Genomic DNA, 8,394 nt, shown 5'->3' on the forward strand with positions numbered 1-8,394 from the left:
CCATCTAGTCTGTCTATTTCGTCTGACAGGTGCATCTTCAGTGTATGATAGGTGAAGCAGTGCTATGGTGAATAGGAGAAACTTGTCCTTAGACACTGATCTAAGATCATTTTTGGTTTCCTCCTCAGGTTATGATTTGTGGAGGGTAATTGGGTCCTAGATCAGCTGATCCTGAGGGCAACTCTTACCTCTGGTTGTTACTACAGACGTGCACAGATAGGGCTATGCCCCTTTGCCTTTCCACTCTCTAAAGTGTCCTTTTGGGTGGTGGTATAATTTCCCCCAAATTGTATACATTTGTCATTAACTGTGTTTTCATTAACTTGTCTAGTAATTTTTGTTGTTGTTGACATTTAGAAAGTTTGCATAGAAAATAGATGACATTTGCCTGCTAGGGTGCGTTTCCATTTAACTACTGTATCTTGTATTTGTATTTATTGTGGATCTCCATTAGCTACTCTTCCTGGGGCCTGGCAAAATTAAGGTAGTTATACAATTTTAAAAACATTACAATACATTCATAACAGATTTCACAACACATTAAGTGTGTGCCCTCAGGCCCCTACTCCACTAGCACATATCTACAACACTAAATCCATGTGTACATGTGTGTATAGTGTGTATGTTATCATGTGTGTGTATGCATGTGTCTGTGCTTATGTTTGTGTTGCTTCACAGTCCCCGCTGTTCCATAAGGTGTATTTTTTATCAGTAAAAAAAAAAATCTGATTCTACTGCTTGCATCAGTTACCTGATGTGGAATAGAGTTCTATGTAGTCATTGCTCTATGTAGTACTGTGCACCTCCCGTAGTCTGTTCTAGACTTGGGGACTGTGAAGAGACCTCTGATGGCATGTCTTGTGGGGTATGTGTAACAGTATAACTTTAAACCGTCCCCTCGCCCCGACACGGGCGCGAACCAGGGACCTTCTGCACACATCAACAACGGTCGCCCACGAAGCATCGTTACCCATCGCGCCACAAAGGCCGCAGCCCTTGCAGAGCAAGGTGCAACACTACTTCTAGGTTTCAGAGCAAGTGACGTAACTGATTGAAACGCTACTAGCGCGTACCCGCTAACTAGCTGGCCATTTCACATCCGTTACACTCACCCCCCTTTCAACCTCCTCCTTTTCCGCAGCAACCAGTGATCCGGGTCAACAGCATCAATGTAACAGTATAACTTTAAACCGTCCCCTCGCCCCGACACGGGCGCGAACCAGGGACCTTCTGCACACATCAACAACGGTCGCCCACGAAGCATCGTTACCCATCGCGCCACAAAGGCCGCGGCCCTTGCAGAGCAAGGTGCAACACTACTTCTAGGTTTCAGAGCAAGTGACGTAACTGATTGAAACGCTACTAGCGCGTACCCGCTAACTAGCTAGCCATTTCACATCCGTTACATATGCATGGGTGTCTGAGCACGCAAGGTCCCCCTGCTCAAGCCAGCGCATGTTCAGGCCTGTCTAAAGTTTGCCAATGACCATCTGGATGATCTAGAGGAGGAATGGGAGAAGGTAATGTGGTCTGATGAGACAAAAATAGAGCTTTTTGGTCTAAACTCCACTCGCCGTGTTTGGAGGAAGAAGAAGGATGAGTACAACCCCAAGAACACCATCCCAACCGTGAAGCATGGAGGTGGAAACATCATTCTTTGGGGATGCTTTTCTGCAAAGGGGACAGGACGACTGCACCGTATTGAGGGGAGGATGGATGGGGCCATGTATCGCGAGATCTTGGCCAACAACCTCCTTCCCTCAGTAAGAGCATTGAAGATGGGTCGTGGCTGGGTCTTCCAGCATGACAATGACCCGAAACACACAGCCAGGGCAACTAAGGAGTGGCTCCGTAAGAAGCATCTCAAGGTCCTGGAGTGGCCTAGCCAGTCTCCAGACCTGAACCCAATAGAAAATCTTTGGAGGGAGCTGAAAGTCCGTATTGCCCAGCGACAGCCCCGAAACCTGAAGGATCTGGAGAAGGTCTGTATGGAGGAGTGGGCCAAAATCCCTGCTGCAGTGTGTGCGAACCTGGTCAAGAACTACAGGAAACATATGATCTCTGTAATTGCAAACAAAGGTTTCTGTACCAAATATTAAGTTCTGCTTTTCTGATGTATCAAATACTTATGTCATGCAATAAAATGCAAATTAATTACTTAAAAATCATACAATGTGATTTTCTGGATTTTTGTTTTAGATTCCGTCTCTCACAGTTGAAGTGTACCTACGATAAAAATTACAGACCTCTACATGCTTTGTAAGTAGGAAAACCTGCAAAATCGGCAGTGTGTCAAATACTTGTTCTCCCCACTGTACATCCAAGGGACAGCCGTGCTGCCCTGTTCTGAACAATTGCAAGTCCCTCTTTGTGGCACCTGACCACGCGACTAAACAGTAGTCCAGGTGCGACAAAACTAGAGCCTCTAGGACCTGCATTGTTGAAGGTAGAGCAGCGCTTTATTGTAGACAGACTTGTCCCCATCTTAGCTACTGTATCAATATGTTTTGACCATGACAGTTTACAATCCAGGGTTACTCAAAGCAATTTAGTCACATCAATTTGCTAAATTTCCACATTATTTATTACAAGATTTAATTTAGGTTTAGGGTTTAGCGAATGATTTTGTCCCAAATACAATGCTTTAGTTTTTGAAATATTTAGGACTAACTTATACCTTGCCACCCATTCTGAAACTAACTGCAGCTCTTTGTTAAGTGTTGGAGTCATTTTAGTCGCTGTAGTAGCTGACGTGTATAACACACCCAAAGCCAGTAGCATGTTGTTAGTAAATATTGAAAAAAGTAAGGGGCCTAGACAGCTGCCCTGGGGAATTCCTGATTCTACCTGGAGTATGTTGGAAGAAGAACACTCTTTGTGTTCTGTTAGACAGGTAACTCTTCATACACAATATAGCAGGGGTTGTAAAGCCATAACACATACGTTTTTCCAGCAGCAGACTATGATCGATAATGTCAAAAGCCGCAATGAAGTCTAGCAAAACAGACCCCCCCCACAATCTTTTTATCATACATTTCTCTCAGCCAATCATCAGTCATTTGTGTAAGTGCTGTGCTTGTTGAATGTACTTCCATATAAGTGTGCTGAAAGTCTTGTCAATTTGTTTAATGTAAAATATCATTGTATCTGGTCAAACACCATTTTTCCCCATGGAAACAGCTGGATGTAATGTCACACCCCCCAAAAAAATTACATTTTAAGTGGTTGAAGTGTTTCCATTATCCATTTAGGAAAGTTTCTAGTTAATATGAGGCTTAAAAGTTAGTTAGACAGAAGAAAAATGTACCCCTGTCGAACGGATGAAAATATTGTCGATCTTTAGAACATTTCTCCTATTGACCTATCTGCCGTTTCCATTACACATGTCACAACATTGATTTTATCGAATAAACCTGGGTCAATGGAAACCTGCCTCGTGTTGTTCGAAACCCACTGCACGCAAGTTGTCAAGTTTGCCACTCCACACACGGTCCGTTGGTTGCCAAGGCCAGGGACCGTGGCAAAGTCTCAGCTCAGTCAACAAATAGCTGCAGATGACCATTTGCCTGTTAGCTCTTATGGGAATGATCTGAATACCCCCTCTGACTTTAAATCTCATAGGGGGCTTGGACTAATGCACCTAAATGTGTGAAGTATGATTAAAAAAATTGACACAATTGACATTTGGGTACAGGACTCATATCCTGACATTCTGGTTCTCTTGGAATGTATTTAGATGTGACAGATTACAGAAAGGGGGAGGAGTGGCCATATATGTAAAATCTCATTTCATGGCATCTCAATCTTTAAATATTTCTGATCCTAAGAAATTTCAGCTCCTGGTTGTAGATGTGTCCATAAATCAGAATACACATTTATTTGTTACTGGGATTTCCTGCCCCCCTGCCGCCATGGTGGATGCTATTGGTGCTATATCGGAGTGTTTAACACCTTTTCTGTTCTCGAAGTTGGTCATTTTAGGGGATTTGACTCTGGATTGGCTATCTCCGGCCTCAGATCAATTTAAAAGTATATGCATTAATTTGAATCTGACTCAAGTGATCTGAAAACCCTGTTCTCTTTTCATTAATTAATTTAATTATTTAAAAAAACAAATATTTGTCTAGTGGAGTATTTGCATATGATCTCAGTGATCATTGTCCCATAGTATGTATTAGAGCTGGTGTACTCAACTCTTACCCTATGAGATCCGGAGCCTGCTGGTTTTCTGTTCTACCTGATAATGAATTGCACACACCTGGCATCCCAGGTCTAACTCAGTACCTGATTAGAGGGGAACAATAAAAAAAATCCAGTAGAACTGGTTTCGAGGTCCAGAATTGAGTTTGAGGGCATTAGAGTCACAAAACACCAAAACACTTATCTACGTTTAAGAAAATACATTTTTAAATGTTTTCTGCTCAAGGGTTTTTACATGACATAGTCTGCTTTGATTTAGCCACGGTCTCTTGTATTTCTGACCCTGAGTTGGCTACAAAAAATGTCTAATCCATATTTATTCCTCTGACAGATAAGCACGGCCCTTTTAAACAATTAACTTTTACTGCCTCAGAAACCCGGATCCGGGAGCACCCCCCACCCCCCCCCCCACTGACTAGCATAGCTAGCATAGCGTCACAAGTAAATTGTAGCATCTAAATATCATTAAATCACAAGTCCAAGACACCAGATGAAAGATACACTTCTTGTGAATCTAGCCACCATTTCTGATTTTTAAAATGTTTTACAGGGAAGACACAATATGTAAATCTATTAGCTAACCACGTTAGCAAAAGACACCATTTTTTTTACTCCACTATTTTTCCACTCCATCACTAGCTATCACCAATTCGACCAAATAAAGAAATAAATAGCCACTAACCAAGAAAAAACCTCATCAGATGACAGTCTGATAACATATTTATTGTATAGCATAGGTTTTGTTAGAAAAATGTGCATATTTCAGGTATAAATCATAGTTTGCCATTGCAGCCACCATCACAAATCTCCCCAAAGCGACTAGAATTACTACAGAGAGCAACGTGTATTACCAATTTACTCATCATAAAACATTTCATAAAAATAGACAAAGCATAGCAATGGAAAGACACAGATCTTGTGAATTCAGACAATATTTCAGATTTTCTAAGCGTTTTACAGCGAAAACACAATAAATCGTTATATTAGCATACCACATGTGCAAACGTTACCCCAGCATGAATTCAAGGCAAAGGGAGCGATAACGTTATCATCACCAAAATATATTAATTTTTTCACTAACCTTCTCAGAATTCTTCCGATGACACTCCTGTAACATCATATTACAACATACATATAGAGTTTGTTCGAAAATGTGCATATTTAGCCACAAAAAAACGTGGTTATACAATGAGAATAGTAGCAAAACTGGCCTGAAAATGTCGGGCGCCATCTTTGAGAGTGATCTAGTCTAATCGATAACTAATCATAAACTTGACTAAAAAATACAGGGTTGACAGGAATCGAAAGACAAATGAGTTCTTAATGCAATCGCTGAATTACATTTCTAAAATTATCCTTACTGTGCAATACCGGGTCCGCCAAAGCGAAGCTACACAAAACAAAATGGCGATATATGCGTTTAACATTTTTCAACAGAACAGCGATTTATCATCATAAATAGTTCTTACTATGAGCTGTTCTTCCATCAGAATCTTGGGCAATGTATCCTTTCTCCGGTCTAATCGTCTTTTGGTCGAAAGATGTCCTCTTGTCCCGTCGAAATGGCCACTAACGTTCGGTATGTACAGGAAAAGTGCCCAGCTCATGGAAGGACGTCACAAATAAATGCCTCAAAATCGCACTAAACGGATATAAATTGCTATAAAACGGTTTAAATTAACTACCGTATGATGTTTTTAACACCTATAACGAGTAAAAACATGACCGGCGATATATTACTGGCTAAACCAAGGCTTGGAAAGAGGCCAGTCCGACGTCCATCGTGCGTCGAGCGCAGGGTCCAAAAGAAAGCTCCTTCCGGTCTTTGGTGTTTTATACAGGCCCTGATTGCGCAATCGACTCCATTCAAATTGTCACCACTTACTGACATCTAGAGGAAGGCGTAGGCAGTGTTTGTATCCTCATAGCATTCACAGGGACATTAAAACTGACCTGGGACCAGAGGCCAAAATTTCTGAAATCTCACTCCCTGTCAGGAAAAGTGCTGTAGAATGAGTTCTGTTCCACTCAGAGACATAATTCCAACGGTTATAGAAACTAGAGAGTGTTTTCTATCCAATAATAACAATAATATGCATATTGTACGAGCAAGAATTGAGTACTAGGCAGTTTAATTTGGCAACGTCAAAAAAAAAAAAGTGCTAACAGCTCCCCCTATTGACAAAAGGTTTTAACAGTCAGAGATAGATCGAAGCCTTGGTTTTCTTCAAAGTTATCTAAGCTCATTCAGACGAGAAATCAGGCCTGGGACAAAGCAAGGAAAACTGACTCCGTAGTGGACTGGCAATTTTTCAGACAATTGAGAAACAGATGTACTATCTCGATTATAAAAGCTAAATCAAGCTACTTTTTAAGCTCTCTCTCTGACTGCTGGTGATCCTTCAAAATGTTGGAAAACAGTAAATGCACTGAAGCTTACAAATTCCTCATATTCCCTGCCTAAGCAAGTTCTGTCTGACTCTGGCATCATAACTGAGATGAATGGGATAAGTTATGCTTTTAATCATCATTTTTATCTCGGCAGGCTTTTATTTGAGAGAAACGGTGATGTAGTTGACCCCGGTCAGTCAATCAACTGCTCTTTTCTCTGCCAGCCTCTAGCTGACTCCACAGTTAACCCTTCAACTTCAAGTGAATCTTTTGTTTATATTTCAACAATTTACTTGACAGACATTTTATTGATCAGCATTTGCAATAATGTGTATCCATATCCACTCGCACTGATATGATTCATCCATTTTTGCTGCAGCTCTCTGCCCCCCGATTGCTGAATCATTAACTCATATTTTTATATCCCCAAGAACCTGATGGTACTTTCCCCAAGATTTGAAAGGCGGCCCGTGTGCTCCCCCTTCACAAAGGTGGTGACCCTTGTGACCTAAATAATTATCCGCCTTTTTAAAAACTTTCTTTCCTAGCTAAAATATTTGAATCCTTGATTCTTTCTCAGCTAAGATCTTTCTTACCTTTGAAATGTATTCTAAATGTACATCAGTCGGGTTTTAGACCAGGTCATAGCACTGCTGCATCCTTAGTTATAAATTATGTGGTTAACAGTATGGATAAAAGGCAACATTTTGTTGCTCTCTTCATTGACCTGACAAAGGTTTTCCATACTGTTGATCACTCAATGTACAGTGCATTCGGAAAGTATTCAGACCCCTTGACTTATTCCACATTTTGTTACGTTATTCAAAAATGGATTAAATAAAACAATTCCTCAGCAATCTACACACAATAACCCATAATGACAAAGCAAAAATAGGTTGAGAAATTTGCCATTATATATCTTTATAAAAAATAAAAGAAACTGAAATCACTTATTTACGTAAGTATTCTGCCCCTTTACTATGAGACTCGAAATTGAGCTCAGATGCATCATGTTTCCATTGATCATCCTTGAGATGTTTCTACAACTTGATTGAAGTCGACCTGTGGTAAATTCAATTGATGGGACATGATTTGGAAAGGCACACACCTGTCTAAATAATGTCCCACAGTTGACAGTGTATGTCAGAGCAAAAACCAAGCTATGAGGTCGAAGGAATTGTCCATAGAGCTCAGAGACAGGATTGTGTCGAGGCACAGCTCTGGGGAAGAGTATCAAACATTTTCTGCAGCATTAAAGGTCCCCAAGAACCTGATGGTCACTCTGGAGATGGGAGAACCTTCCAGAAGGACAACCATCTCTGCAGCACTCCACCAATCAAGCCTTTATGGTAGAGTGGCCAGACGGAAGTCACTACTCAGCGGCAGGGACTGGGAGACTAGTCAGGATAAGGGGAAAGATGAACAGAGCAAAGTAGAGAGAGACCCTTGATGAAAACCTGCTCCAGAGCGCTCAAGACCTCAGACTGGGGCGAAGATTCACCTTCCAACAGGACAATGACCCTAAGCACACAGCCAAGACAACGCTTCGGGACAAGTCTCTGAATGTCCTTGAGTGGCCCAGCCAGAGCCCGGACTTGAACCCGATTGAACATCTCTGGAGAGACCTGAAAATAGCTGTGCAGCAACGCTCTCCATCCCACCTGACAGAGCTTGAGAGGATCTGCAGAGAAGAATGGGAGAAACTCCCCAAATACAGGTGTGCCAAGCTTATAGCGTCATACCCAAGAAGACTCGATGCTGTAATAACTGCCAAAGGTGCTTCAACAAAGTACTGAGTAAAGG

The sequence above is a fragment of the Salvelinus alpinus genome, chromosome 29 (assembly GCF_045679555.1).
Source record: "Salvelinus alpinus chromosome 29, SLU_Salpinus.1, whole genome shotgun sequence".
Lineage (NCBI taxonomy): Eukaryota > Metazoa > Chordata > Actinopteri > Salmoniformes > Salmonidae > Salvelinus > Salvelinus alpinus.